Source organism: Drosophila bipectinata, chromosome XR (genome assembly GCF_030179905.1).
Source record: "Drosophila bipectinata strain 14024-0381.07 chromosome XR, DbipHiC1v2, whole genome shotgun sequence".
Classification (NCBI taxonomy): domain Eukaryota; kingdom Metazoa; phylum Arthropoda; class Insecta; order Diptera; family Drosophilidae; genus Drosophila; species Drosophila bipectinata.
Window position 1 is genome coordinate 24,233,797 of NC_091735.1, and position 20,144 is coordinate 24,253,940.

The 20,144-nt window shown below is 41.4% G+C and overlaps 1 long non-coding RNA gene across 2 annotated transcripts in view; it reads right to left on the reverse strand.

The window, feature by feature from the left end:
• Positions 1–20,144, reverse strand: part of LOC138927767 (uncharacterized) — a 54,668-nt gene that overhangs the window by 27,636 nt on the left and 6,888 nt on the right. Inside the window, exons 2-5 of one of the 2 annotated variants that reach the window (XR_011444269.1) lie at positions 18,196–18,605; positions 15,434–15,622; positions 7,188–7,238; positions 6,890–7,105 (exon numbers count right to left, since the gene is read on the reverse strand). This is a non-coding gene — a long non-coding RNA (uncharacterized lncRNA). Of the gene's footprint in view, positions 1–6,889; positions 7,106–7,187; positions 7,239–15,433; positions 15,623–18,195; positions 18,606–20,144 lie in introns of those variants that run through there. The other variant, XR_011444268.1, reaches the window with a different exon arrangement.

A 20,144-nucleotide genomic window follows, 5' to 3' on the forward strand; every position in this document is an offset into this window, starting at 1 on the left:
GGGAGCATTCCGGGTGCTCCTGGGCCTGCTAGGATGCTCCTGGATGCCTTCCGGGTGCTCCAGGGGCTTCTGGGAGGCTCCTGGATGCATTCCGGGTGGTTTTGGGGCTGCTGGGATGCTCCTGGATGCATTCCGGGTGGTTTTGGGGCTGCTGGAATGCTCCTGGATGCATTCCGGGTGGTTTTGGGGCTGCTGGAATGCTCCTGGATGCATTCCGGGTGGTTCTGGGGTTGCTAGGATGCTCCTGGGTGCATTCCGGGTGGTTCTGGGGTTGCTAGGATGCTCCTGGGTGCATTCCGGGTGCTCCTGGGCCTGCTAGGATGCTCCTGGATGCCTTCCGGGTGCTCCTGGGGCTGCTAGAATGCTCCTGGATACATTTCGGGTGGTTCTGGGGTTGCTAGGATGCTCCTGGGTGCATTCCGGGTGCTCCAGGGGCTGCTGGGAGGCTCCTGGATGCATTCCGGGTGCTCCTGGGGCTGCTGGAATGCTCCTGGATGCCTTTCGGGTGCTCCAGGGGCTGCTGGGAGGCTCCTGGATGCATTCCGGGTGGTTCTGGGGCTGCTGGGATGCTCCTGGATGCCTTCCGGGTGCTCCTGGGGCTGCTAGGATGCCCCTGGATGCCTTCCGGGTGCTCCTGGGTCTGCTAGGATGCTCCTGGATGCATTCCGGGTGGTTCTGGGGTTGCTAGGATGCTCCTGGATGCCTTCCGGGTGCTCCAGGGGCTTCTGGGAGGCTCCTGGATGCATTCCGGGTGGTTTTGGGGCTGCTGGGATGCTCCTGGATGCCTTCCGGGTGCTCCTGGGGCTGCTGGGATGCTCCTGGGGCTGCTAGGATGCTTCTGGATGCCTTTCGGGTGCTCCTGGGGCTGCTAGGATGCTTCTGGATGCCTTCCGGGTGCTCCTGGATGCCTTCCGGGTGCTCCTGGGGCTGCTGGGATGCTCCTGGATGCCTTACGGGTGCTTCTGGTGCTGCTGGGATGCTCCTGGATGCCTCTTGGGTGCTCCTGGGGCTGCTGGAATGCTCCTGGATGCATTCCGGGTGGTTCTGGGGTTGCTAGGATGCTCCTGGGTGCATTCCGGGTGCTCCTGGGGCTGCTGGGAGGCTCCTGGATGCATTCCGGGTGCTCCAGGGGCTGCTGGGATGCTCCTGGATGCCTTCCGGGTGCTCCTGGGGCTGCTACGTTGCTGGTGGACGCGGTTCGGGTGCTCTTGGAGCTGCTGGGATGCTCCTGGATGCATTCCGGGTGGTTCTGGGGCTACTGGGATGATCCTGGATCCATTCCGGGTGGCCCTGGGGCTGCTAGGATGCTCCTGGATGCCTTCCGGGTGCTCCTGGATGCCTTCCGGGTGCTCCTGGGGCTGCTGGGATGCTCCTGGATGCCTTACGGGTGCTTCTGGTGCTGCTGGGATGCTCCTGGATGCCTTCTGGGTGCTCCTGGGGCTGCTGGAATGCTCCTGGATGCATTCCGGGTGGTTCAGTTGTTGCTAGGATGCTCCTGGATGCATTCCGGGTGCTCCAGGGGCTGCTGGGAGGCTCCTGGATGCATTCCGGGTGGTTTTGGGGCTGCTGGGATGCTCCTGGATGCCTTTCGGGTGCTCCAGGGGCTGCTGGGAGGCTCCTGAATGCATTCCGGGTGGTTTTGGTGCTGCTGGGATGCTCCTGGATGCCTTCCGGGTGCTCCTGGGGCTGCTAGGATGCCCCTGGATGCCTTCCGGGTGCTCCTGGGTCTGCTAGGATGCTCCTGGATGCATTCCGGGTGGTTCTGGGGTTGCTAGGATGCTCCTGGATGCCTTCCGGGTGCTCCAGGGGCTTCTGGGAGGCTCCTGGATGCATTCCGGGTGGTTTTGGGGCTGCTGGGATGCTCCTGGATGCCTTCCGGGTGCTCCTGGGGCTGCTGGGATGCTCCTGAATGCCTTCCGGGTGCTCCTGGGGCTGCTAGGCTGCTCCTGGATGACTTTCGGGTGCTCCTGGGGCTGCTGGGATGCTTCTGGATGCCTTTCGGGTGCTCCTGGGGCTGCTAGGATGCCCCTGGATGCCTTCCGGGTGCTCCTGGATGCCTTCCGGGTGCTCCTGGGGCTGCTGGGATGCTCCTGGATGCCTTCCGGGTGCTCCTGGGGCTGCTAGGATGCTCCTGGATGCCTTACGGGTGCTTCTGGTGCTGCTGGGATGCTCCTGGATGCCTTCTGGGTGCTCCTGGGGCTGCTGGATTGCTCCTGGATGCATTCCGGGTGGTTCTGGGGTTGCTAGGATGCTCCTGGGTGCATTCCGGGTGCTCCTGGGGCTGCTGGGATGCTCCTGGATGCATTCCGGGTGCTCCAGGGGCTGCTGGGAGGCTCCTGGATGCATTCCGGGTGCTCCAGGGGCTGCTGGGATGCTCCTGGATGCCTTCCGGGTGCTCCTGGGGCTGCTACGTTGCTGGTGGACGCGGTTCGGGTGCTCTTGGAGCTGCTGGGATGCTCCTGGATGCATTCCGGGTGGTTCTGGGGCTACTGGGATGATCCTGGATCCATTCCGGGTGGCCCTGGGGCTGCTAGGATGCTCCTGGATGCCTTCCGGGTGCTCCTGGATGCCTTCCGGGTGCTCCTGGGGCTGCTGGGATGCTCCTGGATGCCTTCCGGGTGCTCCTGGGGCTGCTAGGATGCTCCTGGATGCCTTACGGGTGCTTCTGGTGCTGCTGGGATGCTCCTGGATGCCTTCTGGGTGCTCCTGGGGCTGCTGGCATGCTCCTGGATGCATTCCGGGTGCTCCTGGGACTGCTGGAATGCTCCTGGATGCATTCCGGGTGGTTCAGTTGTTGCTAGGATGCTCCTGGATGCCTTCCGGGTGCTTTTGGTGCTGCTGGGATGCTCCTGGATGCATTCCGGGTGCTCCAGGGGCTGCTGGGAGGCTCCTGGATGCATTCCGGGTGGTTTTGGGGCTGCTGGGATGCTCCTGGATGCCTTCCGGGTGGTTTTGGGGCTGCTGGGATGCTCCTGGATGCATTCCGGGTGCTCCAGGGGCTGCTAGGATGCTCCTGGATGCCTTCCGGGTGCTCCTGGGGCTGCTGGGATGCTCCTGAATGCCTTCCGGGTGCTCCTGGGGCTGCTAGGATGCTCCTGGATGCCTTTCGGGTGCTCCTGGGGCTGCTGGAATGCTCGTGGATGCCTTCTGGGTGCTCCTGGGGCTGCTACGATGCTCCTGGATGCCTTCCGGGTGCTCCTGGGGCTGCTGGAATGCTCGTGGATGCATTCCGGGTGGTTCTGAGGTTGCTAGGATGCTCCTGGATGCCTTCCGGGTGCTCCTGGGGCTGCTGGAATGCTCGTGGATGCATTCCGGGTGGTTCTGGGGTTGCTAGGATGCTCCTGGGTGCATTCCGGGTGCTCCAGGGGCTGCTGAGATGCTCCTGGATGCATTCCGGGTGCTCCAGGGGCTGCTAGGATGCTCCTGGATGCCTTTCGGGTGCTCCTGGGGCTGCTGGGATGCTCCTGAATGCCTTCCGGGTGCTCCAGGGGCTGCTAGGATGCTCCTGGATGCCTTCCGGGTGCTCCTGGGGCTGCTTGGATGCTCCTGGATGCCTTCCGGGTGCTCCAGGGGCTGCTAGGATGCTCCTGAATGCCTTCCGGGTGCTCCTGGGGCTGCTGGGATGCTTCTGGATGCCTTCCGGGTGCTCCTGGGGCTGCTAGGATGCTCCTGGATGCCTTCCGGGTGCTCCTGGGGCTGCTGGAATGCTCGTGGATGTATTCCGGGTGGTTCTGGGGTTGCTAGGATGCTCCTGGGTGCATTCCGGGTGCTCCAGGGGCTGCTAGGATGCTCCTGGATGCCTTCCGGGTGCTCCTGGGGCTGCTTGGATGCTCCTGAATGCCTTCCGGGTGCTCCAGGGGCTGCTAGGATGCTCCTGAATGCCTTCCGGGTGCTCCTGGGGCTGCTGGGATGCTTCTGGATGCCTTCCGGGTGCTCCTGGGGCTGCTAGGATGCTCCTGGATGCCTTCCGGGTGCTCCTGGGGCTGCTGGAATGCTCGTGGATGCATTCCGGGTGGTTCTGGGGTTGCTAGGATGCTCCTGGATGCCTTCCGGGTGCTCCTGGGGCTGCTGGAATGCTCGTGGATGTATTCCGGGTGGTTCTGGGGTTGCTAGGATGCTCCTGGGTGCATTCCGGGTGCTCCTGGGGCTGCTGGGATGCTCCTGGATGGCTTCCGGGTGCTCCTGGGGCTGCTGGGATGCTCCTGGATGCCTTTCGGTTCTCCTGGGGCTGCTAGGATGCTTCTGGATGCCTTCCGGGTGCTCCTGGGTGCCTTCCGGGTGCTCCTGGGGCTGCTGGGATGCTCCTGGATGCCTTCCGGGTGCTCCTGGGGCTGCTAGGATGCTCCTGGATGCCTTACGGGTGCTTCTGGTGCTGCTGGGATGCTCCTGGATGCCTTCTGGGTGCTCCTGGGGCTGCTGGAAAGCTCCTGGATGCATTCCGGGTGGTTCTGGGGTTGCTAGGATGCTCCTGGGTGCATTCCGGGTGCTCCTGGGGCTGCTGGGATGCTCCTGGATGCATTCCAGGTGCTCCAGGGGCTGCTGGGAGGCTCCTGGATGCATTCCGGGTGGTTTTGGGGCTGCTGGGATGCTCCTGGATGCCTTCCGGGTGCTCCTGGGGCTGCTAGGTTGCTGGTGGACGCGGTTCGGGTGCTCTTGGAGCTGCTGGGATGCTCCTGGATGCATTCCGGGTGGTTCTGGGGCTACTGGGATGATCCTGGATCCATTCCGGGTGGCCCTGGGGCTGCTAGGATGCTCCTGGATGCGTTCCGGGTGGTTTTGGGGCTGCTAGGATGCTCCTGGATGCATTCCGGGCGGCCCTGGGGCCCTGGCGGCCCTGGGGGCTGCTGGCATGCTCCTGGATGCATTCCGGGTGCTCCTGGGGCTGCTTGGATGCTCCTGGGTGCATTCCGGGTGCTCCAGGGGCTGCACGGATGCTCCAGGGTGCCTTCCGGGTGGCCCTGGGGCTGCTAGGATGCTCCTGGATGCGTTCCGGGTGGTTCTGGGGCTGCTGGGATTCTACTGGATCTTAATCTCTACTGGAACTCTTAATCGCTTACGTTATGGCCAAGTTACAAGCCAAAACGTATCTTGAAAACAAGACTGGACGTAGACATTTTTCTGCTTAAAGTTTTTTTATGTTTTCGTTTTTCGATAAATTAATGATATCGAAGAGCTACTGTGGCGTTGCTGGGACAATTATTGGCCCGCCATAAAACCCTCGAAAACAAATGGTTAGAGAAAAACAAATGGGACGCCGGCAAAAAAAATCAACAAAAAATATAAGATAAGTATATATATTAAAAAAAAAAAACAGCCCCTCGATGCTACGCTTTTTTTTGCACCCATATTATTATGCACACTTTTTTCACTCTCTATTTTTATTTTTCACTCTTGAATTTCTGCTGTTTTGCTATTTTTCTATCTATGTTTACATTGTTTTTCGCAGCTTTTTTTTTGTTTCATGTTTTTGTTGCGCTGAGGAAAATGTTTACCAAAACCTTGAAAATTAAAATTATGAACTTGGCTTTTTTTGTAGTTGTTGTGCCTGGCCTAGAGATAAAAACTTAAAAAAAAAACAAAAAGTAAATAAAAAAAAGATGAGTTACAACAAGCAGCAGCAACGGCAATACACAATTAGTAGTCAAATACTGTTTACTAAATTGTTTTCCTATTTAAAAAGAACGTAGTAAAAATTAGAAGAGCCTAGAAAATTTTTTTAAAATTTTGAGCCTAGAAGTTGCAATATTTGGGAACATTTTCCAGTTCGAAAAAACTTAAATAAAAAATGTGTGCTTACAGAATTAGTTTGTTGAGGAAAAGAAGCTTAATAAACTTCCACAACTTTTACATATTTTAAAAGAAGCTTAGTAACATTATTAAAAGCAAATGTTAAATAATGACTTAACGATGAAATAAATGAATGATATTATTGGTAACAAGTATTCAAAAAAATAAATGTACATATGTATGTACAATACTAAAAAAAATTATTTTTTTAAATATTTAAAAAACCACTAAAATAAATTGCTTCCAAATATGTATTTGTTGGCTAATTTTAACCCCCATCATTATAGCATTGGATGTGGCCTTTTTGAAAAGTTTTTTTAAATATCTTTGTTTCCGTAACAATTTCGTTTCAGCCATTTGCATACGATTATACTAGCATATTATGCATATGCATATGCATAAGTGCAGTGCAGTACTTTCCATGAGCATTTTAAATTTGCATATGTGCAAAAGCTCACAAAAAAAATAAAATAAAAAATAAAAATAAGGGAAAAACAACGATTATTTTTCAGGCCGTACCTGGCATTTCCAGCTTATCGCTGTAACTGTATACTGTAAAGAGGGGTTGGGGGATTGCAAAAATAATGAAAACCGGAGAAGGGGGTGCAAAAAGCCCACCTTCTTCAAATGAGAGCAAATGGCGCCAAGTTGAAAGCTTCATAAAAGCCACGTGCATGGCTAATTAACAGATGCCGAGAGCCTTCAAGCTACTCTGCTCTCAGAGTGCTCTTATCAGTAACTACACTGAAAATAAATTATAAGACTAAGGCAGCCAATATACAATTGAAGTTGGAAAAATAGTTCTTTTGAAAATGATTTTGTATCAAAAATAATATGGAAAATCAAATGCAAAATATATAAAAAAAATAATAAGCTTACTTGAAGTATAAGATTTATATAGCTTAGTATTTGCTAATTTTATAATTAGACACAGAGAATAGATTTAATATAGAATATAATATAAAACGGTAAGTGGTTATACTATATATGCATAAGAGTATTTTAAGTAGTTAAGTACCTTTAAGTATATATGTATGTATGTATATTATGGAAAATTTAAAAAATAAAAATAAAAAAAAATCAGAAATAAGCTATAGTGGTTTTATTGTTTTCAGTGTGGAAGTGGCAGTCACTTGCAACCGACGGTATCAACTTTCTCGCTGGGAGAATTGAACGGACACGTTGTTTTTGTTATTTTTCCCTTTTTGTTTTTGTTTTTTTTTAGTTTTTTGCGCAGAATTTGCAAGCGTTCCATTACGACCACGCCCATTAAGGGACGGGGTATGGGTACTAGCTGTGGTTCCCACATTTCAAATAGCTGATAAAGCGATAAAAAGCAAAGCAAAACAAAAAATATAAACAAAAAGCAAAAGTTCAGGTAATAAGAATACTTTACTTACCTAGTAACTTGATTCATTGGCATTGTATTCCCGCGTATTGTCTTTCCTTTCCTGTGGAAAAATAAACGAAATATAATTAGTAAATAAAATAAGGTAAGATTTTAATAAAACAATGTATGAAAGGTTATTTATACCTTTACTTAAAGATCAATTCAAATACATTTTTTTATATAAAAAATATTCCAAAAGTATATAATACTACAGGGTACTAAAAAAAAAACACTCACACTAAACGACATTTTAAATAATGCTGCAGCAAAGCTAATTTGCCAAATGCACACAGAAAAAATAAATAAAAATGGAAAACTGACAGCGACAGTGACAGTTAAAGAGAGATAGATATAGGGACTGAGATAGAGAAGGTGACAAAGTGCAGGGCGCGAAAAAAACACTAACTTAAAACAAAACAATGAAATTACGTAAAAATTCTAAACAAAAGCTGCAAATAGAAAAGCCAGCAACAAATATATAAACAAAAACGCAGCCAAGACATAAATAATAATACTAGGAATAGCGTGCAAAAAAATACACACAAAACAAATAATAACAGCAATAACAAGTAAACAAAATAAAATTCAAAAATAAAAAAAAAAGAGAAAATGAGAGAGTATCATATGTCCCAAAGCGATTATGAAAAAAAAAATAAAAATAAACTGGAAACACAAGTCGGGAACCCCCTGTTCCTGGAAAACTGATAATACGCGGTTTTACATAGGAAATTGTTCAAAATGGAAAATGTTCTGTTCAAAATGCCATTTGCAGAATGACATCATGCGGTGATTTACGTGTATTTTCTTAATTTGCTTGAGTTCTATTATCCAATTTCAAGGAATATTAGAATATTTTTTCAGAAATAGAACTTTCATGCTGAATGCGGAACTGCAAACGACCATAAAGATTAAAACGGAATTTTATTGCATAAATGTGTGCTTAAATAATTTTGACTTTAAACTAAATATCAGTTTTTTAATTGGGTCATTTAAATTTTAATTTACTCAGAAACAAAAAAATAAAAGCATCCAAGCATTTGGATTTGGTAGCTTAACTTTAACTTTAATTTTGAATAAATATATATACCCTTTATATATTTTTCTATTTACTTGTTCTAATTTTTAAGAGCTTTTCTTTAATAAACCCGCTCTTATGTTCTCAAATGAAAGAGTACCCACTGACTACTTAACTTTATTACTTATTTTAACTGCAATTTTTATCTCGTGAGATCTGTAATCTTATCGGAATGTTTCAAATTAAAATTCCTCTCTCCGCGACAATCACTTCAACTGCCACACTAATGAAAACTACGCCCTTAAATTTCAATTGTTCAACTTGAATTTGCCATTAGAATGTAAAGTAATATACTAACAAAATGACAATATATATGAAGTATTTTTTTAATGCCGGAACGGCACCGCTGAACTTCAGACATAATCCCATTAACCATGAAAATCCATAATCTTTAGTGTTTAAGTTGAGGGTCAAGGGCAACAAAAAATAAGTACAAAAAAATTTGCAAAAAATATTTTTGCGTCACTTGGAAATTTTTTACGATGACAGAAACAGTGCAAATACTTAAAATCTTTAATGTCACTTTTATTTTGGGCCAACTTTTGATTTTTATGACTTGTTTTCTGTTTTATTTTTGTTTGTTTTTCTTACATATTTCACAGTCTGTAAAAATAAGTATTTAATTTAATAGAAGCAGCTCATTATATTATGAAATAAATATTATGCGAAATACTATATTTTAAAAGCACTTGACAAAAGTTCGGGGACGGAAGTTGAACTGGCAATAAAAAAAAGAAAATATATGTATACAAAAAATCAGCAAACTCAAAAGCAAAAGAAAAAACTCTCGAATATCAAATTCATGATAATGAAATTATATGAATGTTTGCATGTTTTTTTTTGTTTTAATATATACATATATAGAAATATAGAAACAATTTATATATGCACTGACGATGTCTGGTGTGCATTTGTCTGTGTAATTTATGTATGCTGCTGATTATGACCACTTGGCCTGGCAACAATTCGCAATTCAAAATTCACAATTCGCACTCGACGGTTCTCTTCCTTGTCTCTAAGCTTAAATTCACATTCGGACTCACTGCTGCTCGCCACAATGGAAATAAAAAATTTAAGAAAACGAAAGAAATACTATAATTATTCGCATTTTATAATGCCAACACCAACTGGGCGTGCAATAATGAATGGCAGCACGTGGGTCTAAAAAGGAATATTATTTGTCATGCTCAGATAGCAAGGGGAACCGTATCTACCTTTGGGTTTGGGTTTGCTTTCTAGCGTTCTCTAGTCTGATTAACTATTTATTAAATCGCTAAGATTTAGCAGGGATTAAGGCAAGAACATATCTTTAAAAAAATAATGAGATTTAAAGTAAAAAATGTCTTGTTTTCGGGTTAATTTATTTCTATTTTATGATATTACCTTGGTAATTATGGAAATTCAAATTGATTTTATTTTTCTCTACAAAGTTGTTTGATGTTCAATTTTTAAATTTAATTTTAAAATTTTCATTTCATGGAAATCATGAAAGTCTTGAACTAATAGTTCTGTTATTTTATTTTTTATGAAACCTGCATAAAAATCCCCCAAAACAAAATGTAATAAGTTAACCCTCCCTTTTGTTACAATTGTGTTGTTTTTTTTTTAAATCAATTTAAGAATTATGAACTTCAGTTCTGCCTCAACCCCACCCCTCCCCTTTCATATTTTTCCCTGTTTATCTAATTGAGTCGAAACGGAGCCATAAATGTCGCAAATGAATTAAGAGGCCACAGAAACACACACGGAACGCCAAAGAAATATGAAAACATTTCTTCAGACAGCAGACCAGACAGGGGGGCGGAGAGGGGTGGCAAGATAGTGCCACATTTTGGGGTGGCTCCTGCCTCCTGCCACCATTTCTTCTTCTTCTACATCTTTATCAAATGCTTTGTCGTCGCCAGTTTTAATCAAAAAATTAACGTAATAAATTATCATAAAGAATGCATAAATGTCAAATTATAAATTAAGTCAAGTTTTATGAACTTCTTTTCTCCTCTCCCCTTCATCGTGATCTTTAATGTTTAATCTAAACACCAAATAACCATTGTAAAAGGGGGCGTGACAGTTGCCCAAGAAACAAAATCAATAGTTCCACCGCCCTCATTTCATTTTTGGCGATTTTAGGTCGCCATCGCAATTAAATTTTGTCTGAAAATCATTTTCCCATATATTTTCCACGATTTTTGTTTGTTTTTGTTGTTGCCGGCCATTATGTTGCTAACGGTGTAACGGTATCTGGAAAATGGAAATGGCAACCACTTTTCCTTTCAACAAGAGGTGTGGTTGTGGGCTGCGGGTCGGGGAATGTCGGGGAAATTCGCAGACATTTTCGACGACGCCCACGCCGAAGGCAAAATAAAAAAAATTCAACAAAAACCACGAAATTCTCGTACATATACCAGAGAAATGTGTGCGAAATAGTAGAACTAAAATACTAGACACACAAAAATTTCTGGAAATATAATTTATAGAATTTTTGATACGACAAAGACAAAAATAATCATGTTTTTTGGAATTTTAGCATATATATCATTGGTATACTTAATTATCATACATTTTTTAAAAAACTCTACATTATTTTTATAAATGAAAAAACTTTTACCAAAAACTTCTTCACAAAAGTGTTCACAAAAGTCTTAAAAATGTGATAAGAAATCTTTCAAGCTATTTAACATTTAAACTATAGGAAACGTACTATTTAATTTATAAAAACATTCACAAAATCAGGAAGCTTTAATAATCTCAAATTTCTCTCAAATCTCAAATTATTTCCCTACGATTTTTCATTTCCTTTATTACAAATTTCAACTAATCATTTTTAAAGCGAACTTTTTGTATGAAATTGTAAAATAAAATGTTTTCAGACCTCTACGTAAATCGTCTAGCCCCTTCCCTCGACAAAGTGCAAGGTTCTCTACAGCAACAAAAAAAAATGAAAGAAAAGAAAAAATTAAAAATAAATAAATAACAGCCTAGAGTGGCAATTGTATATTTTTTTTCTATCAATACTACGCGCTTTTGTGAGTGAGCAAGTGAGTAAATGAGTGGCGTCGTCGCGTCGAGGGCTCCCCTCCTGGCCCCACACAGCGCAGAGCCCCATAGTCTGTCCCCTGTTATCCCCCCACCCATGAAATACTGCCCTTGCTCAAGCTAAACAAAAAAGCCAGGCGCTTCGCGCCAAATTGTGAAATGGAAAAAAAGTTTGTGGGTAGAACACAATCATTCTCGCTCGCACAATCATTCTTTTGCCGGTTAAGCTTTTACGCCAAAAAAAGCGTTTTTTTTCCACATTCTCTCATTTAAGCTCATTCCTCATCCCATCTAAAGAGAGAACGTTCATCGCTGTTAAGCAAGCTGTTTCTTTCTAGTCTTCTCATGCTCTTGAGTGGCTATACTTTCGATTCGTTTCCCTTGCTTTTGCTTTTTGTGTTTGCAAAGACAGTGAGTGAGAAACATGTTGCTGAAACATTTACTTTGTTTTAAATAAAAATTTAAAAACATACTATTTTTGTAATACATTTAAAAGAAAAAGACAATTTAAGGCAAACAAATTTATTGTAAAAAGGGTTATTTGGTGATTTTAAGTCACCAAATCTTTGGATCATTAGAATTCAATATAATTTTTCAAAAATTAAACAAAAGATTCTAAATAATTTTTAAAAGAATATAGTACCTTTTCCTACATTTTTTGAAAACAAAAAACTTCAGAAGAGCTTAGTAACCTCACCACTTGGCATACCATTTCGTATCGGTCGCATAAATAACTCTCACACAGAGTTTTTTTTTTTTGAGGCGCGTTCGATGTCGATTATTTATTCAGTGCATTCTGGAATTGGAATGTTGATATGCTAATCACTTCAATTGAACGCAGAAAATGGGTTGCATTTTTTCCCATATCTGCAGAGCACTACTGTTAGTACCAGGCCACTCAATGACGCATTTTAATAAAGGAAATGGTGAATAAGCATTACTTTGATATTAGGGCTAAGAATAAACATGATACTGATTTTATAAAAAACGACTGAGTAATGATTTTAAATAAAATAGTTATAAAACTAATAAAACACTTCAGAGAATATGTTCTTTCTATAGGAGTTTAAAAGATATATATAATTTTAATAAAATAAAATCTTTAGCTCTTCGTCTTAAAAAATAAACAATTTCCCAAATATCAAATTTTAATGATTTTTATTTGCAGAATTACCTTGGCACAATGGCATATTGCGACTTCCAGTTGGCCAAGTTAGCAGAGTTGGCAGAGTGTCAAAGCCAGGTGACATTAGCCCACTTTGGTCAATGAATGGCTGTTGCACTGAACCACCTCCAACCACCATCCTCGCTTTCCGCCACTCCAATAAACTTACATCACGAATTACGCTGAATGAGAAGAAAACTGAACAAGAAATTCCGCAAAGGCAAGAGCAAATGCAAAAAAAGGGGGGCCAAGCCAGGTTGCATGGCCAGTTTTCATACCGGATTTGCATGCTGGGTTGACAATTGAAAATATGTACGTGCAGCACCCCCGCGGAAAAAAGGCATACGAGGTCAGGAATGGGAACAAAATGAAACAAAAAACGAAAAAAAATGGAAAACGAAACGAAAGACTTTGGACACAAACCTCAAAGTCAGCGGTGCGTTAAATCTGCGGCGCGCGTCTGCGTCTGCCGCTGCCACTGTATCTCTCTCTGCTGTTCGGTTATCTCGCTCTAGCTTTGGGAGTTCATTTTTAATGTTACGTCACTTCCGGTAGCTACTTTTTTTTACTATGCACTTGGAAAAATTACTCTAATAAATTTTTTTTAAATATTTAATATTTATTAAACATCTAAACCGTTATAAATTTTAAAAATGTATATTTAATATTTTTACTTTTCTATCTCTATTTATCATTATTTTTTCTTAAAGAAGAGTATTTATATATTTCCTATAAAAACCTTTATTTTTTTTGCAATTTTATGAATGAAAACAATTTGATGAAGCTCGCAGAGTAAGACTATTAGAGGCATTCGTGTTTTTAGGCACTTTGGTTTGGCCAACAACTTTATTTGAGGCCCACTAAGAGAAGATAATTTTCTAACACACATACACACAAAGATACTAATTGATACGCTCTCTGATTTTCCGATCAATGCAATTGCATGTGGCCAACTAATTTTTCAAACAAATTTTTTCTGTTTACCTTTTTGGGCAATTATTGAATTTTTTTTTTTTGTAAGTTCCCTTGCATTTGTCATTCAATGGAGCTTTGTACTGGTATTGTTTTTTTTTTTTTAATGCCATGGTGATGCATTTGGTGTTGGTATTTGTGTTGCCATGTTGCCATTGTGGTTGTTGTCGGTAATTTAGCAATTATCTCTTTGTGAATTGTCATGTCGGCTTAATTAAATTATCGCACGCTGGAGGGGCTCGGAAGGAGAAATAAATGACTGAGCAGATGTGCACATGTATCAATGGGGGCTACCCCTGGGAAATGGGGCGGGAAAAATGTAATTTTATAAATTAAATTCATTTTATATCTAAGCATTATAAATGAAGTTTATACAAAAAAAAGTAAAGTCTGCAATTTTGATTCAAAAATAATATAGTGGGACTATTATCTACAAAAAGTGTTTGTCTACAAAAGTGGGACTTTTATCTTAAATAAATATATTTTATACTATTCTGTTATTCTTTTTTTTGTATGTTTTTTTATTTTATTTATTTTACTATTCTATTTCTTTAATACCTGTATTCTAAATGTTATTTATTAATTCTATTATTTACAGACCCATCTTCAAAGAATTTAACTTACTGAAGAGATAAGATACCCAAAAAAAAAGAATATTTATTCAAAAGTTCAGCTCGCACTCGATCAGATCGGTTGCGATCGGATTGAATCGGTTTTGGAGGCCTTCTGGGTGAGCCTCGGTTCAACTTGCACAAATGAATGCAAACTGAACTCAACTCAATTGCACTCCAGTCCGTCCATTCAATTCAATCAAAACTGTGTCACTGGGTTACGAGTTGGCGGCAATTGTTGCTTTTGTTATTGTTATTGTTGTTGCACTTACAATGTTGCTGTTGCATTTTAGAGGCACGGCTACGGCTACAACAAGTTTTGCCACTAGCAACACCAACACAGCAACAGCAATAGCAAGTCACAGCAATCATTTCCCTTTGGGCCAAAGCGGCCAATTAACTTATCTGATGCAAAAAAAAAAATACTAGCAAAAAAAAAATAATAAAAAAAAGAACAACAAAACACAGGTTTATTTACAGACAAACTACAGCTGCAAAAACAATAACCACTACAAGCCATAAATTCAGGTTGCTTTTGTCTACGATCTCAGGATTGCTGCCTACGTGTGTATGTAGAAAAAAAATCAACTAAGAGTGGGGGCTCACACTTAGAAAAAAATTGATATTGTATTTTTATGTAGTTTAAGATCAGACGGATAAATTCCATATCGATATCATCTCCATCAGCCGGATGAATATCATAGCATTTATGAATCAGGATAAAGAACCCCACATCAAAACAAGGGGACTATTGAACAAAAAAAGAGTGTTCAATTTTTGGCTATTTTTATGATGTAACCCCTTGTAATTTTTCGAAAATTGGGTTCAATTTTAGTTTTTTCAGGCAAATCCTACTAGAATTCTTCTTCTAGAATTCTTCTACTATAAGAGCTAAGAACTGAAAGGTTTACCATTTAACAAATATTAGCCAAGTCATAATTGGCTGTAATAAGAATTGGCACAAAACTAAGAACTTAAAATATCATAAATTTTTCTTCAAGCCTTTAAGTCAATATCTTGGTCATCTTTTAATACTTGTGAAAACTAAATACCAACTATAAATCAGGTAACTTTTCTAATTAAATCTAAATCAAAACTTTGAGAAAATTAAGTGAACAAAAATTTCAGTCATATTTTAGTTTCCCAAATTTTAATTGGGAATGAATATACTCAAAGAGCTGAAATCGGAAAGGTATAACATTTCTTTTTCTGACAAGTATTAGTCGAGTAATGCAATGTCGAAAGTGGCATTGTGACGTATTTGGCTTAAAATTTCTAAAACGGAAATCTTTTTTTTAGAAAAGAAGACTTAGAAAAGACTTTCTTAGAAAATATTTTAGGCATTTCAATGCCTTGCTTTTAATAATGCAATTTTTCTAATAAATAATGTTTGGACTTACCTTTTTTCTTCCAGTGCATGGCCTGCAACGACGACTTGAGCTTGCATTCATTCATCCAAAGTTTCTCTAGCCGCGTCAGAGGCTATCTCGCTCCGGCATTTGCTGCATCTCGCTTGCTCCCAGGAACAGCATCCGCATGCCTTCAGACGACGCTATGTCTGGGCCCCGACAAGGAAAAACTGGAACAAACTGGAACGGAACGGAACGGAATGGCGTGGAACGGATTAAAATTGTATACAAAAAAAAAAGTGAATAAAAAAAATTGTTTAAAAAACTGGTTTGATTCAAGGGGGTACTATGGGGGATTTGAGAAAATATGTTTATTATGCGGTAGTTCACTCGTTTCTAGGTTGGTTCACTATTTCACTTTCGACAGCCTGCAGACATTTTGTGGGTGGCCTTCTTCTCCTTCGTGCCTGTCCCCTTCCCCCAGCTACCCGCTCGGAAAATGCGGAAAATGTGGAAAATATGAAGGATCCAGCGAAGGCTTGGCTGGGTCTTGGTTTTTTGGGGCTTGGCTGGCCCGCAAACATGATGGGAAACTGATGCGAAAATCCATGAAACATTTACCAGAAGAAATTTTCCAGAAAAGTTGAATTTTTCTTTTGTTTATCTTATTTTTCTTGATATTATAATTGACTTTTTCAGAAATTTTAGAAACACATCCTTTGAAGTGTCTTTATAATAATAACTTTAATGTTTGTACTTTTTTCTATATGTTTTCTACCTTTCCAATTGCCCAACTCAAATATCAAAGTAAAAACAAAACATTTTCTGGAAATCTTAAAACCGCACTTGGCAGGCCAAAATGTGGGCGTGTCAGTGCCCCAACTCCCCACATACACACACATACCTTTATAGTGAAAATACATATACCACAAATAGCACTCGGCTGCTGTCAATCAAAGTTGCATTTTTCTTTTCAATTTTCCCCACTCACTCACTCAAAATGGAAAGCGTACTGCGTGGGGTGTGGGGTGGCGGGTGGGGTGAGGCGCTGTGGAAAACCGGAAAAGCGTGTGTTAATATGAAACAAACTTCAAAAACCAAAAGCCGAACGATGGAAAATATGGGTGGGACACAAGGGGCAGTGGGCGGTGGGTGGTGGGAAAAGTGGGCGGTGCTGGTTTCTATATTGCATTTGCAGTTGTTGTCACAGCAGAGCATTAATTATGCCATCAGCAAACCGACGACGACAACACACACACTAGACATATCCTGTTGACAGTCCCCTTAGAGCCCCCCATACATTTTCCCATTTCCCATTTTTCCATTTTCCGAGTGAGAAAAGTTTTTCGCATGGCAACGAAAGTCACGTCGCTCTGACCCCAAGTTTTTCCAGTGAAAATGCTCACTGCTGTTGGCAATTATTAAATAATACAAGTTAGTGCATATGGATCACAAAAAAAACTAGAGAGAGGGGGGAGGGGGGTTGACAGGGGGCGGTATGGCCTGAATCGGAGGCGGGGCAGTAATTAAGTGACAGCATATAGCAAATCGAGTGCCACACTGCAGTGCTCTTAGATGTCTGAGTGTTGCGGTGTTTTTAGGAAATATTTTAAGCTCCAACAAAATATTTCAAAATTATTATATAGATTTAAAATTATATAAAATATATTAAAGGATATTATTATTTTAAATTAGATTTTAATGCTTATGTACCTGCATTAAAAGTAAGTTATTTTTTAGTTTATATAAAATGGGAAAAATATATCAAATAATTACCACTTTTAGGAAAAAATCGTATTACAATCGAAGTATTATTATTTAGTAATACTTCAACTCTACCACTAAAAAACAAAAATACATTGTACCAATTTAAAGACCCTTTTGGAAAATTACCCCCCTCCCCCCCAAAAAATAGCTTCACTTAATTTATTGTACCCCAGCCGTAGTATTGACCAGTGTAGTAGTCCAAGGCGCCATCCCAAGCGACGACAACGACATCAGACTTTTTTAAAATTGTTGGAAAATGTAGCCCCGTTTTCGTACAAATATTTGACTGTATAAAAATAAAATAGACAATTTTCAAATAGAGCCACTACTGGGTGACTCTGAATGGGAATAAAAATTGAAATTTTCGGGGCGGGAAATGGGGAGATCGGAGATGGAGATCGAGACGGACATAGAAATGTATCTTTCAGATGTTTAGCTGACAAATAGAAAATTCCATGCAAGTTTAAAAATACATGCACCTTTCTTTATTTTTTGTAGTTTTCGGGCAAATGCTGTAGCTTTTCCCATCCATAGGAATTTTCCAACCCCGATGTGTGTGATTTTCCTTTTCCTCAATGTGGAAAAGCGTCCCCATAAATGTCAATTAATTTATGTGCGTCCTATGGCAACAAGACATTCTCCTGCCCAGGCCAGGCCAAATGGAAAGTGGAAAATTATATGTTAAATTTTCGTATACTATATGTGTGTGTGTGTGTGTGGAAAATGGAAAAACTCTCGCAGCGACTGAGCAGCTAGCAGCGACGGTGACTGCGACTGCGTTGGCGGCCTTTGGCGACGTTGTCAACGTTCTGGGCGATTAGTTGCCTCAAAATAGACTCAGACACGCGGAAGAAAAGCCGTGGAAAACCACGGATGGGTCGAGGGGCTATGTCTTCACTTGAAGAAAAATATATGAAAATTTTCATATTTTAGAAATATTTTTTATAAAATATTTTATAAAATATAAAAACTTTGTTACAAATAAATTTTTGTAATAAAATCTCTACTTCCAAGTAATAATTATAATAAAAACATAAACCACTTACCTGTTTCTTTCAGTGCAGATCTTTGGGGAAACTGTTGCCGTGTGCCTGGTCGGTTGTCAGGCGACATCTTCATCGCTTCTCGTCTCATCTCGCCTCATCCAATCCAATCCAATACAATCCAAATCCTATAGAATGTGCCAGCGTCCACGCCCACTCTTTTTCCACCTCCTCGACGATTTGGTTCAACTCGGTTTAGTCTGGCTGTCTCTCTGTCCTTCTGTCATTTTGTCTAAATGCCTGACTCTCGGATGGTCCGACTGTCTGTCTGTCTGACTGTCCGACTAAAAATATTTCACACTAATCCTACACGAAAAACTATTTCTGGGTTAATAATCTTCTTCCGTGGCCACGGACGATAATGCCCCAGCCTGGCATCTCTAAATTGTTTCAACTGGCTCCTTTTGGCATTCCTAGAATATGTAAGAATACGAATATATATCTGTTAGAACACCTATATATTATACAGATCTGCTGACATCTGCGGATATATTTCAAGATGGCATGATTAGTTGCAAGAATTTAGTTGCGGGTTTAAAGTTTTTAAGTTATTTAAGTAAGTTTTTAAGTTAAATTATCAACATTAATATTTTTTATTTTGCAAATTCTTGCAGAAAAATTCAAAATGAAATAATAAATAAATTAGAAACAATTCTAATTTTCAATTTATTGAGAATATATTAATTTTCCATTAATTATTCCTTGATTTTAATTATTACTCAACTCTTCTTAACCAAATGCCCCCTGTTGCTAGAAACTTAAAGATTTCCGGATATCATAGACTCGCAATCCAATCCATCAATCTATGAACATCCGTGTCCCAATGGAAACTGTGACGACCCATTTTGAGGCTTTGTCTGATTTTTAGCCAGTTGGCGTTAATTTTTTTTATTCTTTTTTTTTGTTCCTTTCGGCCTTTACCGTAATGAGTAATATATATTTGCACACTTGCTGTCTCTTTCGCTGCATACCACACATCTATTTGCCATCTCTTTCACTTAACGTCTAGCTGTCTTTATTTTTTGGTTTGTTAGTTTTGTTTTTATTTTTTTGCGTTTTTGTTGTTAAGATATCGTGCCGAGGTAATTTTCATGCAGTCATTCCTCATTCATTAAAACGTCGCATGGAGTCGCCGACGAAGAAAAGAAAAGAATCGAGAAGAATTGTGAAGAATGGTGAGGAATGGCGATGATGTTAAGGCCAGTAGAAGAAGAAGCCAGTAAGAAGAGAAGAAGGAGCTGAAGAAACCGTAGACGGAGATGGAAGACTTTTGGCATGGCATTAACCTGTAGAACTCCTTTCACTTTACATTCTAATTCCAAAAGTTCCAGCATTCGCATACCAAGAGCTTGTTATTGTGGCCAAAAAGGGGGTGTGCGGTGTGCCAGGGAAGTTGGCCGAAACGGGAGGGGGGGGCGGTATTGGCCAAGACTGAAGAGGGAAGTGGGGCGGGGGAGGCCGGCATTCTTCGCTATTGCCATCTCGCTCCGGCAAAACCTGAATGCCCGCTGAATGCTAATGCTAATACCTTGTGTTGTACCAGGCCAATTTTCCCCTCGGGCGGCCTATAAAAAATTTACAAATATATATTTTATAAATATATATGTTGTACACGACACTCAAAGAAAATCTTGGCACTTTGTTTGATTTAAATTGATGTATTTGAAGGGGTTTCCTAGAGGTTCTAATACATAGTTTTTTTTTACTTCTTTAAATTTTTGTTACTGTGCATGTAACATAAAGAAAACTCCCAAAAAAAAAATAATAGGAATTTCCAACTATCGATTAAAGTTGAAAAAGGCGGCCAAATCGATGGCACAAATAAAATATTTAATTGCTTCATTCTTGTTACCAAGTGATATGAATTATTAAGTAACTGGCCCGGCCTGGTCAGCATAAAATATAAACAAACCGGAATTAATTGTTGGGCTGATAAATAAAAACTAGAACAA